The following is a 26,152-nucleotide window of genomic DNA, read 5'->3' on the forward strand; positions in this document are numbered from 1 at the left end:
GCTGTGTAATAAATAGCCTCTGTGGGGAAAGTTTTTAAAAAGAAATAAAGCAAAAAATAGCACTGAAAACAGAAAGGAAGCATCAAAACTCTTCAAATACCTGCTGTGTCCATCGGTCAAGCACATTCAGGACATCGCATGCCTTTAGAACTCCAGCAGGTTCCAACCATTAGTAGGACATTCTAGACTCTGAGAGAGAGCAAGGGAAGTTTTATGACTGGGGACAAAGAAAAGAGACACTGAAGGTGAAGGACAATCTCTGAAAATGCAGTACCCTCCAAACTGCTCCTCCTCTCACAAAAACACCTTCCCAGCATGCACTGCTTTAGGGACTATGATTATACCATTGAGTCTGTCCAGAAAACCTGTGTCCTGAATATATTACAGGGCTCATTCCTTCACTTCTTTCAGGTGCCTACTGAGGTATTTCCTTATCAGAACAGTCTTTCAAACGACCCCATTAAAAAAATAGTCCTGTCAACCCTATGTTAACACTTTTATTTATTTATTTTTATTATTTGTTAACAATACATAATAGCTGCACATATTTTGGGGGTACATATAATAATTTGACACATTCATATCGTGCATAAAGATTGAATCGGAGTAATTGGGATATCCATTGCCTTAAGTGTTTTACCTTTTCTTTATGCTGTGGACATTCAAATTACTTTCTAACTTTTTGAAATATACAATAGAAGAACGTTAACTATAATCACCCTATTGATCTATCAAATGCTAGATCTTATTTCTTCTATCTAACTATATATTGTACCTATTAATTTGTAATTCCACAACTATATTTACTTCTTATACTTTTCCCCTTCTAGGCTATAAACCAAATGAGAGCTGAGCATCTGTTTGGTTCACTGCCGAACACATGCATGCCTACTACACGGCAGTCAAAATATTTGTGGAATAAATGAATGAATGAAAAAAAAAGAAATGGATGAATGAATCATGGATGAATGAATCAATCAAATCAGTCAGTAATGTCTTTCTAAACAAAATTTGGATGATTTTGGATGATTACGCCTCTTAAAAATATTTCTTCATTTCCTGCCCCAATTTAGTTTCTACTCAGGACTTTTTCAATATCTTCCGAACCTATTGTTCTTTTTTATTTGTTTGCTTTTTGAGGCAAGGTCTTGCTCTGTTGCCAGGGCTAGAGTGCAGTGGTGTGATCACAGCTCACTAAAGCCTCCAACTCCTGGGTTCAAGTGATTCTCCACCTCGGCCTCCCAAATAGCTGGGATGAAAGTGTACACCACAATGCCTGGAGAATTATTTCATTTCTTCTTTGTAGAGATTGAGTCTTCCTCTGTTGACCAGGTTGCTTTCGAACTCCTGGCCTCAAGCCATCCTTCCACCTCAGCCTTCCCAAGTGCTAGGATTACAGGCGCGAGCCAACTTGCCCAGCCCTGGAATTTTTGAGCCTGTTCAATTCTAACTATTGTCACCAAAAGTAACCTTAAGGAAAAAAATGCATTATCTCCTTGCTTCATTGCACCATTAAAATCTTTCCTAAATTTTCCATGTTAAAGGTGAAGCTCAAAATCCTCAGCATAGCATACAAAACACTTCATAATCAGATGCCTCTTCAAATATCTCCTATCAGAACAGTCTCTTTGACTACCCCTTTAAAAAAATTCCCCCAACCCTATTTTTAAATTATTTACTTATTTTTATTATATTTTTGATATATAATAGATGCACACATTCAAACAGTGCCCCCAAAACTGGGGCAGCAGAAACAGGTCCTTGCTTATTTTCTCAGCTTCACCTCCTGCCTCCACCCCATCTGTACTGCTGGTCCAGACATTCCTACAGAGGTGTCCTCCTAAGTTGGTCTCTTCCTCTCCTGCTTCAGAGGCTTTGCCCTGCTCTTCTCTGCCTCTTGAGGCTCTGTCCTGCTCTTCTCTGCGTCTTTTGGTTGGAATGCCTATCTTTTTCCTACTGAAGATCTGGATGCCTAAACCATAATGTAAATTGCTGCTTTTTACTTCCATTTACAGCAGAGGAATTCCTCCTCTGGCCTCTCCTCTTCTCTGTGTTTCTTTCTTCATAATTTTTACTTATTTATATATTTATTTATTTATTTATTTTCACTGAGATGGAGTCTCATTCTGTCACCCAGGCTAGAGTGCAGTGGTGTGATCTCAGCTCAATGCAATCTCCACCTTCCAGGTTCAAGCGATCCTCTTGCTTCAGCCTCCCTCCTGTAGCTGGGACTACAGGTGCCCGCCACCACCCCTGGCTAGTTTTTATATTTTTAGTAGAGACAGGGTTTCACCATGTTGGCCAGGCTGTTCTCAAACTCCTGATCTCAAGTGATCTGCCCACTTTGGCCCCCCAAAGTGCTGGGATTACAGGCGTGAGTCACCGCACCCAGCCTCTCTCTTTATAATTTTCCTACTGTTCACCTGCATCAAACTCCTGAATTCTGTCATGCAACTGGAACAGTAAGAGGGAAAAACATGGAGCTCAAAGAAAGATGTTGAGAAATTTAGAGTTGCATAGAATTTACTGTATAAGAATGGAATCTGTCAAGTCAGACAATTGACAGAGACCTATTTACAAAGAGACCCAGTGAAAATTACTGGAGAAATAATAAAGAGAAATGCTGTGACTTTCAAATAAATAATGCTCAAAAGTCACCTGCAATATTTAGGATAGTGTCTGAAACAGATACAAATATTTCTCAGCAGTAAAAGAATTTTGTATTTAGTCTAGTCATGGAATAGTAGTCAGTTGTCACTGAGGAAGGACTTTGGGGTAGAAGAAGCATTTGAATGTGTTTCAAGTCTGAGGCAGCAGGTAAGGTTTGATTTTATATTTTTGAAAATGGATCTATCAGATGGTGGAGCTACCCTCATAAAAGATTTGTAATACGCCTGTTTACCTACAAGATTAAATCAAGTGTCATTTCTTCAGGGAAGATTGCCCTTCACCATGTGAAATATACATAAAGTATATGTCACAATGTGTAACAGTTCTTTGCTCACATATATATTTCTCCACTTAAAGGAGAATTTTTTTTGAGATATGATCTTGTTCTGTTATCCAGGATGGGGTGCAATGGGGCATTTACGGCTCATTGCAGCCTTCACCTCCTGGGTTCAAGTGGTCCTCCCACGTCAGCCTCCTGAGTAGCTGAGACTACAAGTGTGCACTATCAAGCCTGGCTAATGTTTAATTTTTAGTAGAGACAAGGTCTTGCTACATTTCCCAGGCTGGTCTTGAACTCCTGGCCTCAAGCGATCCTCCCACCTTAGCCCAGAAGGAGTCTTATTTCATTCATTGTATATTCTTAGTATCTACCTGTCATCAGGCCTATAGTAGATACTCAGTAGATGTAGATTAAGGTTTGAAGAATAAGAGATAGCTCACCAAGTAGAACACTGGATGGTATTGGAACTAATGTATTCCTTTATTGTCAGCAGAATAGACTACGCACATAGAAATAATAAAATGGGAGAATTGATTGCCATGGTCTAAATTTTGTGCCCCCTACAATTCATATGTTGAGATCCTGACCCCCAAGGTGCCGGTACTAAGAAGTGGGGCCTTTGGGCAGTGATAAGGTTGTGAGGGTGGAGCCCTCACAAATGGGATTTATGCCCTCATAAAAGAAACTGCAGAGAACTAGTTAAACCCTTCTACTATCTGAGGACACGGCAAGAAGCTGCTGTTCTCTGAACCTGGATAGAGGACCTCACTAGACACTGACAAGTGCTTTCATCTTGGATTTCCCAGGCTCCAAAACTGTAAGAAATAAGTTTCTGTTGTTTATAAGCTACCAGGTTTAAGGTATTTTGTACAGCAACCCAAAGAGTCTAAGACCATAATGAAGCCGTTGGAATGGTGGGAAGGCAACTTCATGTGAGTAACTACAGTAAAGCCAGGTGCTGGTAACAGTCATGTTGCCCATAGAGCAGATCCTACTATTACAGTGCCTAGCACATTACCTGCATATGATGATATGTGATCAATTAGTTAACTGATTAGTTTATGAATCAGTCTACCAAAAACTAGGGCAGAAATTGATACAGCATTAAAATAAATATGCCTTAAAGTTTGCAAGGAGACCCTGTTAACTGTGCACTGTTTTCTTTTTCTTTTCTTTTTTTTTCTTTTGAGACAGGGTCTCACTCTGTCACCCAGGCTGGAGTGCAATGGCACAATCTTGGCTCACTGCAACCTCCACTTCCTGGGTTCAAGCGATTCTTGTGCCTCAGCCTCCCAAGTAGTTGGGAATACAGGTGTGCACCACCACACCTGGCTAATTTTTATATTTTTAGTAGATAGGGGGTTTCCCGTATTAGCCAGCCTGGTCCTGAACTCCTGGCCTCAAGTGATCTACCTGCCTTGGCCTCTTAAAGTGCTGGGATTACAGTCGTGAGCCACTGCGCCTGGCTAGCCACTCACTGTTTTCATGTTAGGGTAAGTAAGCTTTTTTGAAGACCATTAACATAAATATACAACCTAAATGTATTTTACCTGAATAATTTTACTCATGGCCACAGCTTGTTCTTTCATAGGCTGCCATGATGAGGAAGAACAGAGATTAGTAGTAGCACTATTCATTTCTGATATTTTTGCAGTAGTGGTTCTAATTCTCACTCCAGTTTAGAAAAGATTTGTAGGAAATCACAGGTCTACATTTCTTCCTCTAAACTACTCTGTTGGGTAGAATTTATTTTGCAAAGACTTATGTAGGATCAGTTTTTACTACAGGTTTTGTCATATGGGATTTTTACAACCTTTTTTTCTGCTGAAACAAATGGCTTTTGATCCTTAAAAGGGCAGGGCTATATTTTCCTTCAAACAATTTTAAAATAATTTAAGAGAATTAATTTTTAGTAATAGCGAGTGAAGAACATTTTAATCCTAGAGCTTAAGAAAGGGGAGGCCCAATAACCAGATGCTGGAAATCTATTGAGGTTTTTCTTAAATTCCAGTATCCAGACAATTGGCATGAAAATAAAGGAGCCTAGAAAAAATGTTGAAAATGAAAACAATAAAAGTGACAACTAAACATATTATTTTATATTTGCAAAGCACTTCCACAAATGGCCACAAATGTCATCTCTTTAAATTTTATTCCTGAGTTGAGTAGGAAATAAACCATTTGGAGATTCAACTTCTAGCTTAAGATATGGGTGTTTCTTGAACCTGGGAGGTGGAGGTTTCAGTGAGCTGAGATCATGCCACTGCACTCCAGCCTAGATGACAGAGCGAGAGTTTGTCTCAAAAAAAAAAAAAAAAAGATATGGATGTTGTCAGTACAATCAGGGCAAAGGAGTACTTTGAACTACTTTGTTGGAAGGAGTTTGAAATCGTTGAGGACTCAGCAGCATGAAGTAGAGAAATTCACAATTGGTAGAAAGGACTATTGTCCTTCAACCTTCATTAAGGTTGACTATTCAATCTTCATTAAAAACAGAAAGTGACAATTTCACAGCAAATTCTAGAACTTTAGATCAAAAGTCAACTCAATATGGGGGATTTATATAAGAAAGAGTTAAAAAAAGACGAAATGTAATATCTATGTTATTGCAAGTGAAAGGAAAACAGGAAGATAAATATCACAAGAAGACAAAAATGTATCTAACATTTTGGGACAAGATTGTGGGATCCACAGGAAATTGGAACTTGGAACTTCCTGTTCCACAGAGATAAGAAATACACTTGCTTTTATCTCACTTCTCAAAAAAAGTAAGATGAATGGGGTTTTAGGCCCCAGAGAGAAATTGTAGCTGCAATCAATTGTACTATCTGAGTAAAAATTGTCCTCAGAGGAAAGTGAGTAGGGAGCTGTCTGAAGGGACAGGTTATTAAAAAAAGAGAGGGATAATGGATTGCGTTTGCAAGTGCAGTTGGGGCTAACATCAATGCCATCTTCATAGCTGGTTCAAAAAAATATTCTGGATTCTTTTAGTGTCTTGGTTCTTACCTGTTGTGGTTGCAGAAGGTATAAATGTACCCTTAAAAGAGATTAGGGAGAGAAGTGCCTCCCACAGCACCACGACCAGAAAGGGAAGAGGAAGGACAGGTAATAGCCAAGGACTCCTGGCAGTGAACTCATGTCCACATCAAGATCTAATGAGCTTGCACTCAACTCATTTCTAGCTCTGCCTTGGAAGCTGGAGCTCCTGCACTGACTATCAATGTGAGCCCCTGAGTAGGAGCAGCTTGGTAGAGTTGAAAGACCGTTGATCTGGGTCAACAGACTCTGGTTCCTGTCTCAGCAGTGCTGTAATCAATCCAAGTCAAATATCATCTCTGGGACTTAATTTTCTAAATTTAAAATGAAAAGAAAAACAAAAACAGAACAATTAGACTAGATCAGGATTCAGCAAACCAAAGCCTGCTTATCAAATCTGGCATACCACCTGTTTCTGTCTATACAATTGTATTGAAACTCAGCCACACTCATTCATTTGCATATTGTCCATGAAAGCTTTTGCGCTGCCTCAGCAGATCTGAGTAGTGGCCACAGAGATGTTGCAGTGGACCGTGTTGCAACATGGTCCAAAATACCTAAAATATTTACTTCTTGTTTTGGAGAGTTTGCTGACTGGCACCAGAGAAATCTATGGTCTAAAATCATCTAAAAATGTAAGCACATATGTGTGACCACACATTTCGAAATGCCGTCTTCCCAGTCTAGAACACAGCACATGAATCAGTAGGTAAACCTATCCATGTCAATTCTTAAATTTGAAATTCATTCACTTGAAAATACAGCAATTTTTCATGCTTCATATCATATCTGGGTTTGGAATAAAGAAGTGTGAGGGGAGAAAAATTCCCTGAGCATTTTAAATCTAATTTCACCTTTATTATGAGACTACTGAGGCTTTTCTTGAGCAAAGGAGAGAGTGTGAAATAGAATAAGGCTTTCAAATCAATAGATCAAATTTATTGAAAGGATGAGTAATTGGAGTAATGTTACAGAATATTAAGCAGATTATTTAGATAGCATATACATTTCCAGTTTGATTAAGTCAATTTACAGGCCATCAAAAAGTACACAGAAAAATAGAGGGTTTGATCCAATAGCCTTCTGCATTAGAATGTAGTCATTTGCTCTCTTTAGCTATTTAATCTCTTCCGCATGTTCAGAGGGAGAAAATGAGTGATGAGAGAGAGAAGTAATAAGATCATACTGCAAATCCTTACATCGATAAGATAACAGAAGGCTTTTCACACTGGCTAATATTTCATGTTGTATTTACAGCTCTTGTCCACGTACAGATTTGGGGTCATTAACAGAGGTGTTGATCAGTAAAGTCTTAGAGTGAGTCTAGGGAAATGGTTGCCAAATATATCTGGGTATCGGAACCATCAACAGAGCCTGTGCCCCAGACTTACTGAATCATGGTCTCTGGTGGTGGATCCCGGGTAGTCACAGCTTTAACTGAGTGATTAGGAGATTCACTGTGCAGCCAGTTCGGGAACCACCAGTGAAATCCAACCCCTTCATTTATTAGTGTTGGAACCGTAACTTTCTGAAGATGTACCACTGTCGCAGCCACTTCACCTGTATTCCCAGCTCATTTCTCTCAGAGAAAACTGCCAAGTCCCCACAGTGGCCTTGCATGGGCCATTTGTGATGTCACCTCTCTGACCTCATCTCCTACTTTCCTTCACCCGGTTGTGTCTAGCTATCGCCATGCTCTTTCTCGAACACACCAAGCACACTCCTGCATCAGAGGCTGTGAATTTTCCATTTCCTGCTTTGTTCCTCCCCAATATTTGCATGAACCACTTTCCCACTTAATCTAATTTTCTGTTCAGAAGTCACTTTCACAGAAAAGTCTTCCTCAGCCACATGTATTTTCTTCTTGGTGCTTATTATCACCTGACATTTTATGTATCTATATGTTTGTTTCTTGTTTGTTTCCTACTCCATTCGGTAAGCTCTAATTGAGAACAGAAAAGCTCTGTTTATTCACTGTTGTATCCCCAACATCTATATCTAGCACATCATTGATTCTCAACAACTATTTGTAAATGAGTGAATAAATGGCTCTGCTAGATTTTTGTCACCTGGATTGCCAGACCAGTGCAATAATGGAAAGCTAAGTAATGTAAAGAGCTTTGCAATCAGACAGCTCTGGCTTGCATTCTTCATGTGTGATTTTGAGCAAGTTACTGATTCTTGCTGAGCATCAGTTTTCTATGTGTAAAGTGGGGGCATGGACACTGGAGGATCATGGTGAGAATTTCATAGAGCAGGCCAATAAGAGTTCCTCGGGGAAAGAAGGCTAAAGTGGGCCTCGGTTTTAGGTTTCCCCCACTGGGAGTTCCAAGGGGCTATGGAGTTGATAGGATTCCCCATTTGGGCTGCAGAGGAGCCAGAAACATGCTTTAGTTTCTTAATCCTGAAGGAGTGGGGGATTGTGTAAGCCTCATTGGTGCCCTTTTGAACCACATTTCATCAAGATATTGTGAAATGGGGAGCAGCAGGCAGCCTCCTCTGGCCAACATGTATCAGGGCCTCATGCTTAGTGGGATGGGCCCAGAGTAGACAGGGAATCCCTGGCAGCCTTGCATAGTCCCTCTCATGCCTTTGCTTTCATGGGGCTGGCTGGAAACAGGCCGGTAAGCCCCATGGAACTACCGGGACAAATTACCAAGCAATCTCCCATGGCCATGTAGAACAGCCATGTAGAACAGGATGTCTCCCAAGGTAAGATTTAAGGTTTGTGGTTTGCAGAAAAGAGAAGGGAGGAAATAAAAAAGCACTGACAATCATTGAAAGCCCACGTTCTGGGTAACTGGCTACTCACTTTCACAGCCCAGTAACAATTTTGCTTAATCCTATACATCTGTAAATAGGATTATTGTCTTCATTTTCCAGATAAGGAAACAAGACTTGGCAAATGTGTAGTGTAGTGTTTGACAGTATTATGTAGTTGTTTAGCATGCACATGAACTTGCAAGACCTTGCTCTTCCCTAATAATTCTGTCCTTTGCTAATTCTGTGATCTTACAAGCTGTGCCTTATGTATTTTGTGTTCTATTTTGTAAAACCTAATGACAACAACAATTATAATACCTTCTCATAGAACAATTATTGTGATAAATTAAGCTGTTGAGAGTCAGGCACTCAACCCAACAACATGCCCATAATGTGTACTCAATAAATGCTTGCTAGTATTTTTAATAATATTGTTAATAAAATAACCCAGCCAGAGGTAGAACCCAAGATTCCGACTCTAGTTGACCTGATTCTAAGCCAACTCTTCTACAGCAACACATCGGCCCATTGATTTAGACAGCATGGAACTCATAGCCCAGGGAATTCACACTCTTAAAGAACTTAAACAGCACAGCTTAATATGGTCTCTTCCAAACATACGACTCAGTAATTCCAGTAGGAGGGCTAAACAACCTATTCTGAGAGGTCTCCAGGAAAGGAAGCCTGGAGTCTTCCCTGGAAACATGTTCCCTTATCGCACCTCCCTTCTCTTCAGGATGCTGAGGACCTCTGGCTCCATGGACTTCATCCTCCCATACAATTGGTTCCCCTCACAATTAGTTTCTGGCACTGTCATCAAAGTGATCCCTCTCCAAGGACATGGAACAGGATGAAAAACAAATTGTAATTGTAAACTCGAAGTACGATCAGGGCAGGCACAGCAAAGGAGGAAGGTTACGTTGTGGGAATCAGGGGTCAACAATAAAAGCCAGCCTGCTGCCTGTCCCCACCAGGCAATTTTCTGGGCTGTTCATGTCCCCAGTTATGCCCCCAAACATTCCCATGACAGCAATGCCTAAGGAAACTAACCTCTGAAGATTGAGCCTAAAACTAGAATCATTTTTCTCTCTCATTCCAATTCATAGCAGGGAAGTGGACTGGCTCCTTAAATCCAGAAAGTATCAGACTTATCTGATCAAATCATTAGGGCAACTGTGTTTTCCCTCATCTCCTGACAGCATGGATGAGGAGAAGGAGCCAAAAGACACAGCATCTCTCTTCAAATGAATACTCAACTTCAAAGAAGAAAGTGACCACTGTTAAGGAGGTGAAGTCATAGCCTCGGCAAACCTTTGAAGCTGGGGGAGAAGATGTAAATTAAGCACCGACAAGCAGGGTATAAAAATAAAATCCTTGAAGGAAAAGCAAAACTGCTTTGCAATGGGTGTGAAAGTAAAGGAAGCTGGCCAAGGCCGGAGGAGGTAAACAGGGTTGCATGATGTAACCCACACTAAGAAAAGGCAAACTAGTTGAGAAATATAGAGAAAATACATGGAAGTTGTAAATTGTCTATTTTATCTGAGAACTTGTAAGAATCAAAGTGGAAGCAAGGTCAATTTTCTCAATATTCAGGCCATTATAAACCCTTGTGGGGAACAGGAAACTTGCTTTTATTCGCTGTTTCTGCAATAGTGTTGTTTGGGTACACGACAGGACCATGGAACTCTATAATCTTGTATAGGGATACACATCAAGTGCCATTCCTGATTCCTTTGTAGTTTTTTTTTTTCTTATGTCTCCCATTAGTTGAATAATTCATTTTTTGTTTATTTATTCATTCATTCAATAAACTGCTTTTGTGCTTACAATATACCAGACACTCTACTAGATGCTAAATAAGCAAAGATGAACATAGCCTTGTCCTTACCCTTAAAGAACCATAACTCTATATAAAAACACATTTAGTTTGTAAATTAGAGGACAGGATATTTAGTTTGGAACCAAATGGTTCCAAAGGAAGACAAAGTATAAAGTTTTGAAAACTATCACCCCAAAATTCACATCTACCTTGAAGCGCAAAATGGCAACTTGTTTGGAAATACGGTCTTTGCAGATGTAATTAGTTAAGGTCATAGCAGATTAGGATGTGTTCTAAATGCAATGACTGATATTCTTAAAAAGGAGAGAGCATGCACTCAGACACACACAGGGAAAAAATCCATGTGATGATGGAAGCAGAGACTGAAGCCAAGAAAAGACAAGGATTGACAGGAGCCACCAGAAACTAAAAAGAGGCAAGGAAGCATTTTCCCTAGAAGGGAGCATGGCTCCCTTGGCACTGTAATTTCAGATTGCTAGCCTCTAGAACTATAAAACAATAAATTTATTGGTTTTCTTAAACTACCCAATTGGTGTTACTTTGTCATAGCAGCCCTAGGAAGCTAACATACAGGGGAAGGACATTTAAAGCTATAGTAGTAAGAGAAGAGATGTCCTAAGATGTTTCTTTGGTGACATCATGTGATTTTTAATATGGATTTTGCTCTAGGGAACTATCTCTGTCACTGCCAATCAAGGTACCTTGCTCCACTCATCAAGGGGTGGCTCATATCCAAGCTGGAGCTTTTTGATTCTTTCTACAGTTTGGATCTTTATGCTGATCATAGCTCCCAGAAAAAAAAAATAAATTGGCCGTTTTGCTTCCTTGATTCCAGGAGCTGTCCCAGCTCTTGTGCATCCTGCAACTCAGTTCTTTGGCTTTTCCTTCTTTGTTTGCTTAAGTGAACCAAAGATGGCATTTATTGCTTGCAGCAAAGAAGTCTAACTGATATAGGACCCATGATTAATGTTCTGGTTCTTCTTTTACAGAGAACATGATAGTGTTCTCTAATTTCATCTTTATTTCTATTTTTTTTTGTTCTGTTGCAAGAACATATCTGCTATATTTATGGCAACTTGTGGCAATAATGGAAGATTCTAAGATACATTTTTATAAACATGTTTTAGCCCTGGATAAAATAACACCTTAATTCATCATGGTCTCTTCATCTGGAATCCCCTTTCTTTTAACCAGTTTCACATATCAAAAATTATTTTTTGAACTCAGAAATGCCTTAAGGGATAAATAAAAGAAATAATACAGTCATCAGAGTTTAACTAAACTGGGCTTTAACTGAGGTGCCTGCAATCAATTGTATATGGTCTAAATTTGGACTTAGCCTTCCTGAGCCATGGGCTTCCCAGGTCGTATCTACCAATGGGTCATTCTTGAAATCAGAAAAGTATTATATGGCAAGTACTCAGCCCAGTACCCGACACATAGAGATGCTAAAAATATTGTTTTTCTCTCTTTCTTTCTTCTTCCAATTCTGACCCTCCAAAGGTCATCCTGACTCTTCTCAAAGCCTGTCCTTTTTTCTCAAGTGGACCTGTAGCTACAGAAAGTTGAGAATGATAATTGGATAAATGAGGACAGATGTCTCTTTAGCCCCCTTCCTCTTTAGCTTGCTGGGGTCTCCTGACTGGATTACTCTCAGCTCAAGGAACCCCTCCCACAACCTCAAAAAGAGAAGACAAGATTCATTTTTATACAATGTTGTTTGTCAATTCAATCCAATCTCAAAGTACGTTTTGCCTTCTGAAATCTAAATGTTCATGTTTCTTTTTCCAAGGTATCTATATTCATTTAATGGGGAAAAAAAACAATACCTGGAGTCATTATATGTGCATCTATGTCTTTCTGAATATGCACAAGCATTTTACTTGAATATTTCCAGGTCCTGCAAGAAATTCTGAAATTGATTTTCATTTGTGTGGCTTCAGGATTCATTTCAATGGCAGCCCAAACATTCTTCCAGCAGAATGGCCATTCAGACCTGCTTAATGTTGTGAATCCATTGATATTTTTACCCTTCCAAAAGCATACACTATTGACTCTGCCTCTCTCTTAATTGCACAGAAGAAAAACTGACTTCTCATGAACACAACTTGATATCTCATTTGATATCTTCATTTTCATACCAGTGTAACTGAGTTATCAATGTTTGCTTGGACCAGACTATTAAAACAGCCACTTGGATAGTTTGGGTTTTTAAAAAGTCTGGCAAGGGATTTGCCTCATTGTTATTATTTGGAAATTTCTAGAAATATGTCATCTGTAATATCAGTGTACTGGCCCACCAACTGGGTTAGAAGTTTCTGTTTGATGTTCTTCCCCCAGGACTCCCATCCTATTCTATCTTACCTCTAGGGTGGCAATGATCACATTGTCCCAGAAAAATGACCATATAACTTTATTATTCAAACTGGGACTTTCAAGAGTGAAAGGGAGGATGGTTATTAATTAAGCTAGAAAAAGGGAATAAACTCAGAATGTCCTCAGTAAAAATAGGTCACTCTGATTTTCACCATTAGTTCAGTGCTGTGTCTCTTCCTCTAGACATTAAGCCGCTGGCCATATTTAGCTTGTTCTCTGCTCTATCTCTAGCATCTAACATAGTACACAGGGAAGGATCTGCTCTTCAGTCATGGTCCTGTGTCATGGCAAGAACAGATAAAACAATCTCCCTCAAACTTACAACTCTTTTGTTGTAATCACTAGAATATATTATATGTTCGTATCACTCAAAGTAGCAATTGGCCAATCATCTCTTCTTTTCTGGCTAATTGCTTATCCTTCAAGACACCTGATGTCAACTGCATTGAGGTACATTCTTATATTTGTGTAGCATTCTGTCTTTATCTTTGTGCTTGATCATGTTCTATTATAATTGTTTCTTTAATAGACACCTGAGAACTGCTGTGAACTCCATTTCTTCTCTATACCAGTATTTAGCTCGGAGCCTGTCACAGAATAAGGAAATAGTACATAACAACTGAATGAATGTATGTGCAGATTCGTGAATGAAAAAATGAAATATCCAGATTGGACATTAGAATATTCTATCTGTCAACTGCTGTTTGGTTTGCCTGATACTGATTATTTGCCTACTTGGTAATATTTATATAGCTAGAATCATGGACCCACAGACTACTATAAACTAAGAGACAATTCCAGACATTAGTAAGACAGAAAAGTATTCTAGTATATCATAAAATATTAAATCTGATAGTAGCACCACCAATGGCATGATATATTTAAAGGTGAACATAGAGCTAATGTTCATATAAAAATCATCCTGTCATATTTGTTGCTGCTTAACATTTTTTTAATTCAATTTCATGGGAGAACAAAAGAGTGATTAAGAGCTAGAAAATAGAATTCATGAGAAAAGCTTAGAGGAATTGAAATTATTTTGCCCAGAGGAAAAAAGTATATGTATCCATTCAGTGATTCAGTGAAACCTCATTATCCAATATCAATTTATTCAAACGATGGCATAAGTTAAACTGACAGCTATGTTTCCAATGAACAAATGACCTACCATTTCTTAAAAAATAAAAAAAAAGATAATCAGAAACCATTTAACTTAAATATCTTTTTTTTCTGTCTGATCTCGTCTATTTTGGATTATAAAGGATTTATTTTACATGAAATCTTCTGGGTCACACTTTGCATGGCAGTAGAGGTAGTAGATCAGGTCAAAGTGGGTCGTGCCCCAATTTTTTTTTTCTCTTAAGTTTCTATTTTCTAAAATGCTGTTGTGTTTTCATTCATTCAACAAGTATTTATTGAGGAACTATGCATGTCAGCGTCCATGCTAAGCACTAGGGACATAGAAGCTATGACACACAAGCTATTTGCATTATTATAAGATGTTTCAGTTAAGTTCCTCCCTTACCAAACTTAAGCATGTTGGGAAACATTAAAAAGTCATACCCCTGACTTTTTAATCATCACCATTCTAACTGGTGTGAGATGGTATCTCACTGTGATTTTGATTTTCATTTCTCTAATGACCAGAGATGATGAGCTTTTTTTCATATGTTTGTTGGCCGCATAAATATCTTCTTTTGAGAAGTGTCTGTTCATATCATTTGCCCACTTTTTGATGGGGTTGTTTGTTTTTTTTCTTGTAAATTTGTTTAAGTTCTTTGTAGATTCTGGATAGTAGCCCTTTGTCAGATGGATAGATTGCAAGAATTTTCTCCCATTATGTAGGTTGCCTGTATACTGTGATGATAGTTTCTTTTGCTGTGCAGAAGCTCTTTAGTTTAATTAGATCATTAAAACGTCAGGAAAAAACCAATGTTGGAAAGGATGTGGAGAAATAGGAATGCTTTTATACTGTTGGTAGGAGTGTAAATTAGTTCAACCATTGTGGAAGACAGTGTGGCAATTCCTCAAGGATCTAGAACCAGAAATACCATTTGACCCAGCAATTCCATTACTGGGTATATACCCAAAGGATTATAAATCATTCTACTATAAAGACACATGCACACGTGTGTTTCTTGCAGCACTGTTCACAATAGCAAAGACTTTGAACCAGCCCGAATGCCCATCAATGATAGATGGGATAAAGAAAATGTGGCAAATATATGCCATGGAATACTATGCAGCCATAAAAAAGGATGAGTTCATGTCATTCATGGAGACATGGATGAAGCTGGAAACCATCATCTTTAGCAAACTAACACAGGAACAGAAAACAAAACACCACATGTTCTCACTCATAAGTGGGAGTTGAAGAATGAGAACACATGGATACAGGGAGGAGAACATCACACACTGGGGCCTGTCAGGGGGTGGGGGTTAGGGAAGGGATAGCATTAGGAGAAATACCTGATGTAGATGACAGGTTGATGGGTGCAGCAAACCACCATGGCATATGTATAACTATGTAACCTGCACGTTCTGCACATGTATCCCAGAACTTAAAGTATAATAATAATAATAGTAAAGATATCACCCCCCAAAAAAGTCATACCCGTAGGTTAAGACATCTCTAAAGTACACGTATTCTTATGTTGGGGGCAAGGAAGTAGCAAATTAAGCTATTATCTGTATTGTTTATGGAATTATTTTTCAGATGGGTTCTCGTTGAAGAGAAAATGGGATATAGATCAAATGAGCTTTGAAGGATAAGAAAAAAAAGAAATGAGCTTTGAAGGATAAAAAAAGGAATTTTTTTAAAAAGACAATCATGTTGGGAAAACTGGATATCCATGTACAGAAGAAGAATAATAGACTCTTATCTAACCACTTTTACAAAAATCGACTCAAAATGGATTAACAACTTAAATGTAACACCTGAATCTATAAAGCTACTAGAAGAAAATGTAGGGGGAAAGCTTCATTATATTGGTCTTAGGTATGACTTCAAAAGCACAGGCAGCAAAAGCAAAAATAAAGAAATGGAATTGCATCAAACTAAAAAGCTTCTGCATAGCACGAGAAACAATTACAGAGTGAAGAGATCACCCACAGATTAGGAGAAAATATTTGCAAATCATATTGCAAGTCATAACTGTTAAAGAGCTAATATCCCAAATAGACAAGGAACTCAAAACTATTCAATTACAAGGAAACAGAGAACCCAATTTTAAAAACGGGCAAAGAACCTGAATAGACATCTCTCAAAAGACGAAATACAAATGGCCAACAGCTATGTGAAAAAAATCCTTAAAATTTTTAATCATAGAAATGCAAACTAAAACCATAATAAGATATCAACTATTATATTGGCTATTATCAAACTGATGAAAGATAAGTGTTGGCGAGGATGTGGAGAAAAGTGAACCCATACACACTGTTGGTGGCATTGTAAATTAGTACAGGCATTTTGGAAAATAGTATGGAGGTTCCTCAAAAAACTAAAAATAGAATTATCCATATGATCCAGCAATCCCACAACTGGATATGTACCCAAGTAAATAGAAGTCAGTATACCAAAGGAGATACCTGCACTCCCATGTTCATTGCAGCATTATTCACAATAGCCAAGATATGAAAAAAATCTGTGTCCAAAAATGAATGAATGGATTTTTAAAATGCAGTACATCTACACAGTGGAATACTATTCTGCCTGAAAAAACAAAACAGGAAATTCTATCATTTACAACAGTTACACTTGAAGGATATTATGTTAAGTGAAATAAGCCAGGCACACTTACATGTGGAAGCTAAAAAATGGGACTCATAGAAGTAGAGAGTAGAACTGTGGTTATCAGAGGCAGGTAGGGGCTAGGAGGGTAGTGTATGGGGAGATGATAGTCAGCAGGAGATGTTGGTCAACAGGTCCAAAGTTATAATGTTAGGTTTGTGCAAAAGTAATTGCGTTTTTGCCATTAAAAGTAATGACAAAACGCATTTATCCACTTGTTTCACATCATAATTGCTAGGAGGAATAAGTTCTAGAGTTCTATTGCAATGCGAGATGACTATAATTAATAATCATGTATTGTATATTTCAAAATAGCTAAAAGATATGACTTTCGATGTTCTCACCCTAAAGAAATGATTAATCTTTGAGATGGTGAATATGTTAATTACCTTGATTTATCTTGCTATCTTGCAGTGCTTACCTGCATCAAAAATCACATTGTACCTTATAAATATATAGTTATTTGTCAACTAAAAATTAATTTTTAAAAATATTATTAAAAATAAACGTTATTATTAAAAATAAATAAATATTTTATTATATAAAAGGTTATTTTAAGAATTTAGTATTAAATTCTTAAAATTTAAATTTTTAATTTAGGATTAAAAAAGAGCTATAAAGTTCATAATATTAAGCTGAGCAATATAAAATTCACAGAAGTCAGTTGACAAGTTAACACAATAAGTTAGTAATTACTGTGACTATACTTCCGGTCTCAGATATCTTACTATCTAGTACTCTTTTCTTCTTCCAAATTAGTATTTGCATTTATTTACTAATAGTAACTATTTGTATATGGTTGTGAATAACAGAACCCAACTATGATGGCTTAAACACATAATATTTATCCACCTACATCAAATCCACAGCTAAGCAGTCCATAGCTGCTATAACAGTGCCACAAAGTCATCAGAGACCTAGACTCCTGTCATTATGCTTTACCCTTTTTGTTATGTAGCTGTAATCTTTTTTTTTTTTTTTGAGACGGAGTTTCGCTCTGTCGCCCAGGCTGGAGTGCAGTGGCGTGATCTCGGCTCATTGCAAGCTCCGCCTCCCGGGTTCACGCTATTCTCCTGCCTCAGCCTCCTGAGTAGCTGGGACTACAGGCGCCTGCCAACACGCTCTGCTAATTTTTTGTATTTTTAGTAGAGACGGGGTTTCACCGCGTTAGCCAGAATGGTCTCGATCTCCTAACCTCGTGATCTGCCCGCCTCGGCCTCACAAAGTGCTGGGATTACAGGCGTGAGCCACCGCGCCTGGCCTATGTAGCTATACTGTTTAAGGCTACAAGAAGGCTGCTTGACATATATTTAGTTTTGTTGCTAAGTGAAAAAAAAAATTGGGTAGGCAACTTGTTATCTTTACCACATCATTGGTAAGAGACAATTTTCTATGGGTCTCCAGAATTTCTGCACATCTTGTAGACAGAGGCACTGCCTCTCTTTGTTCCGAAGTGATTTTCCAAGGTTGTGTATAAGCCTTGGAAGCTAGAGATCATGTGTCCCTTCAAAGCAGAGAGAAGTTTCTTTACTGTCCACTATAATAAAGGTAATGTCTGTCTCTCTGGGGTGAAGATTAGGCATGAGCACTGCCAGTTATTAAAGATTCAAATTTGCTAAACTCAGTATTTCTTTCCTGTAACATTATGCATCACGTGTGCAGGCATCACATGGCCCTATTCATGTCACCCTATGGGAATTGAGGCCCAGGGACTGGCTTGAGAAAATGAAGTTACTGGTTACTGTTATTATTGTAAGTAACCAGATGTCTTTTGTCTCTGACTCTGAAATCTCATGCCATGTGCCAATACCTATGACACTGCAGCAGGCTACCTTGTTAGCTTGCAAGTAAGTTTCAGACCCTTCACAGTTCTTGACAGTCATCCATAACTCACTTTGTATGCTATAATACCTAAGGTGTCTAACTCCAAGGTGTCTAGAACAGAGTAGGTGACTAATACATACTTAAATAAATAGAGAGTCCCAAAAGGCATTTTAATGAGTCAGACCACTTGACATAAAGTCCCAGATGATACCACTGAGGAGCCTTATTACCTTCCACAAAATCACTTACCCTCTCTAACCTCAGCTTCTTAAATTAGTCTGCATTTTCTCCTTCCCCTTGCTCAACTGTTGTTTATTTCCTAACTTACTGCTAATTGGCTATGGGCCTCATCCCTTCAGAGAAACTGTTCTTCCAGGGTCTCTAGTGACCCACTAACTGGCACAGCCTGCTGACCCTTTCCACTCTGTATCTCACTCCCTGCTGTTCTGTTAACATTTAACTCCTTAAAACTCTTTCTTTTCTTGCCTTCCATGAAACTTTTCTCTCCTGGTTTCTCTTATATCTCCAGGAAACTATTTATCCGTCTCTTCTTCCATTATTTACTCTTAAACATTGATATACCATAAATGCCCACCCTCTCTCCAGCCCTCTTCTCACTCTGTAGAATAAAGTTTATACCTTTTTTTTAAAAAAAAAATTGGTTTTGCTTACCATGTTTGTGCTTATAACTTTTGAATTTCTATCTCCAGTCCAGATTTTTCTCCTAAGCTTCAAATCTATATTTTTAACCCCCAATTCATTACCTCTACCTGGATGTGTTATTGGAATTTCAAATGAAAACATGTTTGAAGTTACACTTATTATTTTCGCACCTCCCAAACTGGTAGAGCTGGCATCCCTTTCTCAGTGAATGGTATCACCATTCATGATTTTTTTTTATTTTATAAACCTATCGACTCTAAGGCCAACAACATTCCCATCCAGTACTATGGCTGTCTCATCAATACTTCTCAAAACCCTTGTCTTTCTTCCCACTGCCTCCGCATTAATTTAGGCCCTCACTGTCTATTACGCTGGCCCCATGTTCAAACCGTGTCTCCAGAATCTGTCTTACTGGATCATAAAAGCCCCCAGAATAAACTTTCAGAACCAAACTCACATAATGCTGCTGCCCTGATTAAAATCTTTCTTTGGCTTTTCTCAGTCAGAAGAGTGGGAGAAAGTTCAAACTCTTTAGTATGATACACACAACCCTCCTTAATCTGACAGTTCCTGCCTCTTCAGCTTCACTTCCTATTTCTCTCCATCTCACAGCCTGTGCCCCAGCCATAATAAACCACTCACATTTTCCAGCAAGTGCCCTGTTAATATAGACCTTGCACCGCTAAATAGACTGATTCTTCTACCTGCTATTTAACATCACCCCCAAATCCAGTCTAGGGAATCTTTCATCCTTCAAAAGCTAGCTTAACTTTTTCTAGCCCTGGGAAGTTTACCCTTAACTATCAAACCCTCACTCTTAAGACTGGTTGATTACTGCCTACCTGGTGCTTCTCTCTACCTTGAAGGATCTTTTTTTTATCACATTTATCATTGCTGTACCATACTAACTTGTTTACATACCTGAAACCACTAATAAAAGTTGTCTTATTTATCGTTATATGTCCAACATAGAGCACAAATCCAGACGCAGAGTGGAGGCTCAGTAAAATTATTTAAAGAGTAAGAAAGCTGGAGAATTTGAGTAATACCAGTAAAAAGGCAGTTACTGAAGTGGAATGAAAGGAAGAAAGCACAGAATTTACCTTTTTTCATAGTTTGCCTTAAGTAAACTCTGGAATGTTCTTAGGCAATGATCACCCTCCTGGGCCCCAAAATGAGAAATCAAGTTCACCAGGAAGTAGCCAATTGGGAATTGCACATACAAGGACAGTGTCCTTCACCTCCCAGTCTGTCCAAAGATAAGCCAGTGGGGAAAAGGGCAGCTACAGGGCAATGGTTTGTCTTGAACTACAAACCTAAAGAACAAACTATGACCATTAGGAAACTTTCTAGTTAAGAAGCACACAGTCTGGCCCAGACTGAGTTTGCCAGATTAGGAGAGAGAGAGCACTGGGCAGGAGTAAAGGTCAAAAGGCTTGGGTGCAGGTGCCTCTGCTAACCTCACCACTCCTGGGTCCTTGGACAGTTTCTTTCACTTCTCTAAACCTCTGTGTCCCCCCATATGCAAAATGGAAATGCAAAATACACATTTTACCGAATTCATGAGTTTGTTAAGAGGATTAAAAAAGAGAATGTGTATGGAATGTTTTCACAGTGCCCAGAACAGGGTAAGTGCTCAGTAAATGTTAACTATTGCTTGTAATGAAATACATAAAACACTCAAGTAGGACTCAGCTCTGTTCCAGCTGTTCTTCAAGAGGTTGTGACGACCAAAATGTGTGTAAAATTATTAATTATTTAGGTCAAACACCTTTCCTCTTCAATGTGTAGTAGGGTTCCTTTATAGATTTGTTACGAAAAAAAAATAAGTTTAAACAACTAAACACACCCTATGGAATGAAAATCATAAATAGTTACTCTGGTATTAAATAGTTACTGTAGCATTAATAGCTAAAGAAATTACATAGAGAACAACACACAGGCATAATGTACCATAGCAATACCGTTGAATTCCAGGCTCTCCTTCATGAAATGTCTCTGTCTGGCCTCCTTTTTAATCTTCCTACTTTCTTCATGCACATCCTAAAAGTCCACTCCTGTCTTCTATACCCCCAACACTTCATCTCAGATTGTTTATACTCATGGAGTTGCTTCTTTTATTAGTAGTTTTTTCTAAGTGCAATGAACACTCAGTTTTTTTTTTTTTAGTAATCATTTTCTTAGAGTTTGCACTTTAGGTGCAGTTTTCACTAATTTTATTATAAATATTCACTTGCCTAATTGCTATTCCCACTGGGGTATTCCACAGAGAACTTAAATTTCACAAGTCTCAATTTCAACTCATTTTCTTCTTCTTAATGCAAATTCTTCTCCTATGACTTCTAATAGCAAACACAAACCTCATACCCAGGATGGTACACACCAAAGCCAGATTATTTGAATTTAACTCTCGGATCTAATAGTCAGTTGCTGTGTGACCTGGAATAAATTATTAACCCCTCTGTGCCTCCTTTTTCTCATCTGATATTGATATTACTTAACTCATAGGGTCTTTATGAGGGTTAAATGAATTATCATGTGTAAACACTCAGAATAGCTCCAAAAACATGGCAATTGTTACATACGCAAGTAGCAACTCAGCAAGAAAAACTAACCTGAAAGCCATCTCTGAACTCCTACTTCCATTTAGTCACTTTTTTTTTTTTTTTTTTTTTGGAGAGAGTCTTGCTCTGTCGCCCACACTGGAGTGCAGTGGTGTGATCTTGGCTCACTGCAACCTCCAGCTCTCTGGTTCAAGCGATTCTCCTGCCTCAGCCTCCCGAGTAACTGGGGTTACAGGTGTGCACCACCACGCCTGGCTAATTTTTGTATTTTTAGTAGAGACAGGGCTTCACCATGTTGGCCAGGCTGGTCTTGAACTCCTGACCTCAAGTGATCTGCCTGCTTCAGCCTTCCAAAGTGCTGGGATTACAGGCATGAGCCACCATGCCTAGCCACTTCTTTTCTAAATATTTTAAATAGATCCATATCAGGATATCTCTACTTTCATTACCATTGTTTAAACCCAATCTTCTTTAACCTAAATAGTGTAACAGGCTCTGAAATGGTTCACTCATTTGTTCATCCATCATGTAACAGGTAAATATTCACTTCTTACTTTTAACCTGACAGTGGGAAGTATTAATGTATGGGATAGTCATGCTCTCCTCTTTCTGGTCTTGCTTCCCCTAATCCAGAATAATCAGACAGTGCCATTGCCCCATGATCCCCAATGCCTTCATGTCAAAGTCAAAACATTTACTGTGCCATGATCTGACCCTTATTTACCACTCCATCCTCTCTACTTTCCATTCCTTGTTTGAATCTCAGCTGTAAGCACTCATCTCCTTGCTTTTTAGAGAAGGAGCCATGTTGCTACTTTCCTCTGGGACTTTGCACCTGTCATTTACTCTGATTTCCTCCCAAATCCACCCTATCCACACACTTTCGAGGAGCTAGTTCCTATTGGTGGTTTCAGCAAGAGGTCTTCCCTGGTTCCCAGATCTATGTTCTGATAACATGTAGAACTCAGTCCTATCATGACACAAAATTGCATTGAGTTGCATTTTCTGGTTTATTCATCTGCCCGGCATACTGTAAGGTGTATTTGTTAAGAAAATTCTAACCAAAGGAACAAATAAACTCTGAAACTTCAGTGGCTTAATATAGGTTTTATATATATGTATATACAAAATGTATAGATTGTATATTTTATATATGTACAGTATGTAATATTTTAGAAATAATACACTATACAAAAATAGGTTATATACATATTCTATAGTAATATATTAACATATTTATATACTATATATGAGATATACATCTAGAATATATGTTATATATTTATAGATTGTATATTACACATAAAATGGTAGAATATTTTTATAAAATAGAAAATACATAATATTCATATATAATATATATAATATATATTTATATATTATATTTACACATAATATATAAATACATTTATAAATAATATATTTATATATTATATATAAATATTATCTATTTCCTCGATTCATTTATTATAATATGTACATGTGCATGTCCCTTTAAGAGAAGAGAGGTATTTCTGGAAAGGAGTTGTCCAAGCAGAGATGATTTTTCCTAGCCTCCCTGATAATCATATGGAGTCAGGGACTGTGTCTTGCTTATTGTTTGTTTTCTCTGCCTAACATAGTACACAGCTCAGAGGAGGTTCTCAATAAATAAGTATGACATAAATTGATACTTTACCTCTCTGGTTGCAGCTTGTCTTTTTGCTAATTACACAGATATGGGAAGGTTGTAGGATTCAAATAAATTTTACAATAAGCTGTTTCCTTTTTAAACTTAGAGAGCATCTCTCAAGTCTAGGGGCATGTCAGTTTTCCATCGGCTTCCCTGCTATGAACACTTTGTGAATCATCCTAAATTACATCAAAAGAAAAGACATCATGTTCTCCTCTGCTTGGTGATACAAGAGGTCTTTTCCACTGGGAAAAATACTAAATTTTCTATTTCCTGTGTGTTACCAGCAAAAACTTTTTTCACAAGCTGCTGCTTTCTGGGTTAGAGTGAATAAGTAAGTAACCAATTAGCTCGTTCATTTCCAATTCAAGGACATCAACAATCCTCTCATTTATTGGTGGCAAATTCTTGTCCTGTGTGATGTCAACACTTTAATCTGTCTATGGCAAGCGTTACTAATTATTCATACTTACCTTTTAGCCCTGTCTGTGGCTTCAGAATAATTTCCAACGCAACCATCCAAATTTTGACCCACGGCGTGTTACATTTGGCATTGCGGTGACTCAGTTCCTCATCTTTAGTGTACTCCTTCATCGTTTTTGCAGATATAAAGAAGTTAAAGGAAAGAAAGGTAAAGTAACTCTACAAAGAACATGCAAGATGTTGGTAGCAAAGCAAAACGCAAAATTTTGGGATTCTGATCCTCAGCCACTATTTTTTTTTAACCACTTGGAAATAGACATCTAAAGCAGGAAGAAATGTTCCAGAAGCCTTGGTGTGTGGGGGGTGAGTGGATGTGGCTGTATGCCCTAAAGACAAATTTTAAGTCTCACAACTTGGCTGCGGGCAAGCTCTGGTGTTTAGCAAGGTCTTGTATTTTGGGTTTACAAGATGCTCATTTGTTTCTCAATGGTTCCAGCTTGTCCTTTCACCTGGAATGTTGTCAGGAACCTGGGGCCTAGAAACAGCTGATAAAGATAACCTTTGAGCCACTGAGTGTCCTTGGGCAAGTTGGCATCCTGCTCCGGGCCTCAGTTGCCTACTCGACAAAATATGGTATTGGGTTTTTGAGGTAAATTTAGATTAACTTGTGTGAAGCACTGAATACAATATATGGTGTCTTTAGGTCCAACCTCAGGTCTCCCTACATGTTGTCAGAAAAAGACATTTGAGCATTTTAAGAGTGAAATCAAAAGTGCACTACCAAGGTTTCTAACAGCCCAGTTCTGTCCTGGCTTTACTTCCTGCAATTGTTTTCAGCTTGGGTGAGTCACTTTTCTCTCTGGACCTCCATTTTCTCACCTGTAAAGTAAGGAGATTGGAAAATGATCTTAAGGCCCCTTCATCTTTGAATATCTATGATTCTATGCCTCTCTATATCTGAGTCCCCAGAATTCTTTTTCTTGGACTGTCTCCCTCAGTTGAGAGAAAATTATAAGAAGGGCTGCTTCCCAGGTTTATTTTGGGTGCAGTGGCCAGTCTCCCTTGAACTTGGCATTTGTAACTAATCTCTATAAGCAAAGTGTGCTCCAATTATGACTTCACCCTACTGGCCCAGCAGAGCTATTGGGTGCTGCCAGTAGGGATAAAGGAGTGTTCCAGCCATGAGGCAACTATTTTGTTACAGTTAATGGACATGGGGTTGAGAGACATGTCCCTCAGGCATTCTCTTGTGCCACCTTGAAGAGGTCATCCTAGGTAAAATTTCTCTGAAGAGAAATATTGGCAGATACATATGGCAAAACACAGCCTCCAACTCCAGTCAAACCACCACCACAAGCACAGTGAAAAGCAGAAAAGAACTGTTGGGTGTAGTAGGGTGAAGGTGAAGACCTTGGTCCTGCCTTTATGAAGCATACGTCACTTCGCACCAAGCATCATGCTTGGTGCTGGACACAAAGAGATGATGAAGATGCAAAATATGGTCCTTGTTTTTAAGGAGATCACAGTTTTCTCGGGCAGTCTTACAGTAACTATGGCAGTCAAGATATTAACAATAATATATATCTTGGACATTCACCTAGAGATTAAAATGATGATTCTAGCAAGATAAGTCATCAGGTACTTTAGATTAAAGGTGGGAATAATGAATCTTTCAGAATTACTAAGTGGGGGCTTCCATAGAAGAGTATAATTCAAGACACATTGGTTTCACCAGTGGTGACCTCCCCTCAAAGTCAGATACAGGGGAGCAGACTTAATACTGTTGGAGGAAAAGAGAGTCAAAACCTACGAGAAGGAGCATCACAAGGGAGACAAAGAATTGAATTGTTTCTGAGTTGGTAATGTGAAAGTTGCTAGAAATAATCCTTGCTCAGGTGCTCTGGGACTAGTTTATGCGCCAGCTGTGTGCACAAAGTGAAAGGCTTAATTGCTAGAACTGTATTACTTTTGGCTCTAGTCTGCTGGACCTTCCATCTCCTAAACTATAGCTCCCTGGAGCTTTCTGGAAGTGCTTTTGTATTCCTGGACTTACCTATAGCATACCTTTAAAGGCAAGGGAAGCTTCTTAACTCCTCTTAAATCAGCTAAGCTATGCTGGGGTAGTAATAAACACCTATATCTCAGGGACTTAACACAGGTTTCTCACCCACATCACAGTCCAGTGAGGGCTTCTCTCCATCCTAAAACTTTCCCCCTGGAACTCAAGTCTCTCTATGTTGCCTTGAAAGGG

The 26,152-nt window shown here is 38.5% G+C and overlaps 1 long non-coding RNA gene across 1 annotated transcript; it reads right to left on the bottom strand.

Annotated features, from left to right (window-relative positions):
• LOC129524236 (uncharacterized) lies at window positions 1-24,780 on the bottom strand. The gene is made up of 3 exons (XR_008667989.2): window positions 24,683-24,780; window positions 23,952-24,066; window positions 1-189 (listed from the first exon to the last, which is right to left on the bottom strand). It is a non-coding gene; the product is annotated as an uncharacterized lncRNA (long non-coding RNA).
• Between the last annotated feature and the right edge of the window lie 1,372 nt (window positions 24,781-26,152).

Source organism: Gorilla gorilla, chromosome 7 (assembly GCF_029281585.2).
Source record: "Gorilla gorilla gorilla isolate KB3781 chromosome 7, NHGRI_mGorGor1-v2.1_pri, whole genome shotgun sequence".
Taxonomy (NCBI): Eukaryota; Metazoa; Chordata; class Mammalia; order Primates; family Hominidae; genus Gorilla; species Gorilla gorilla.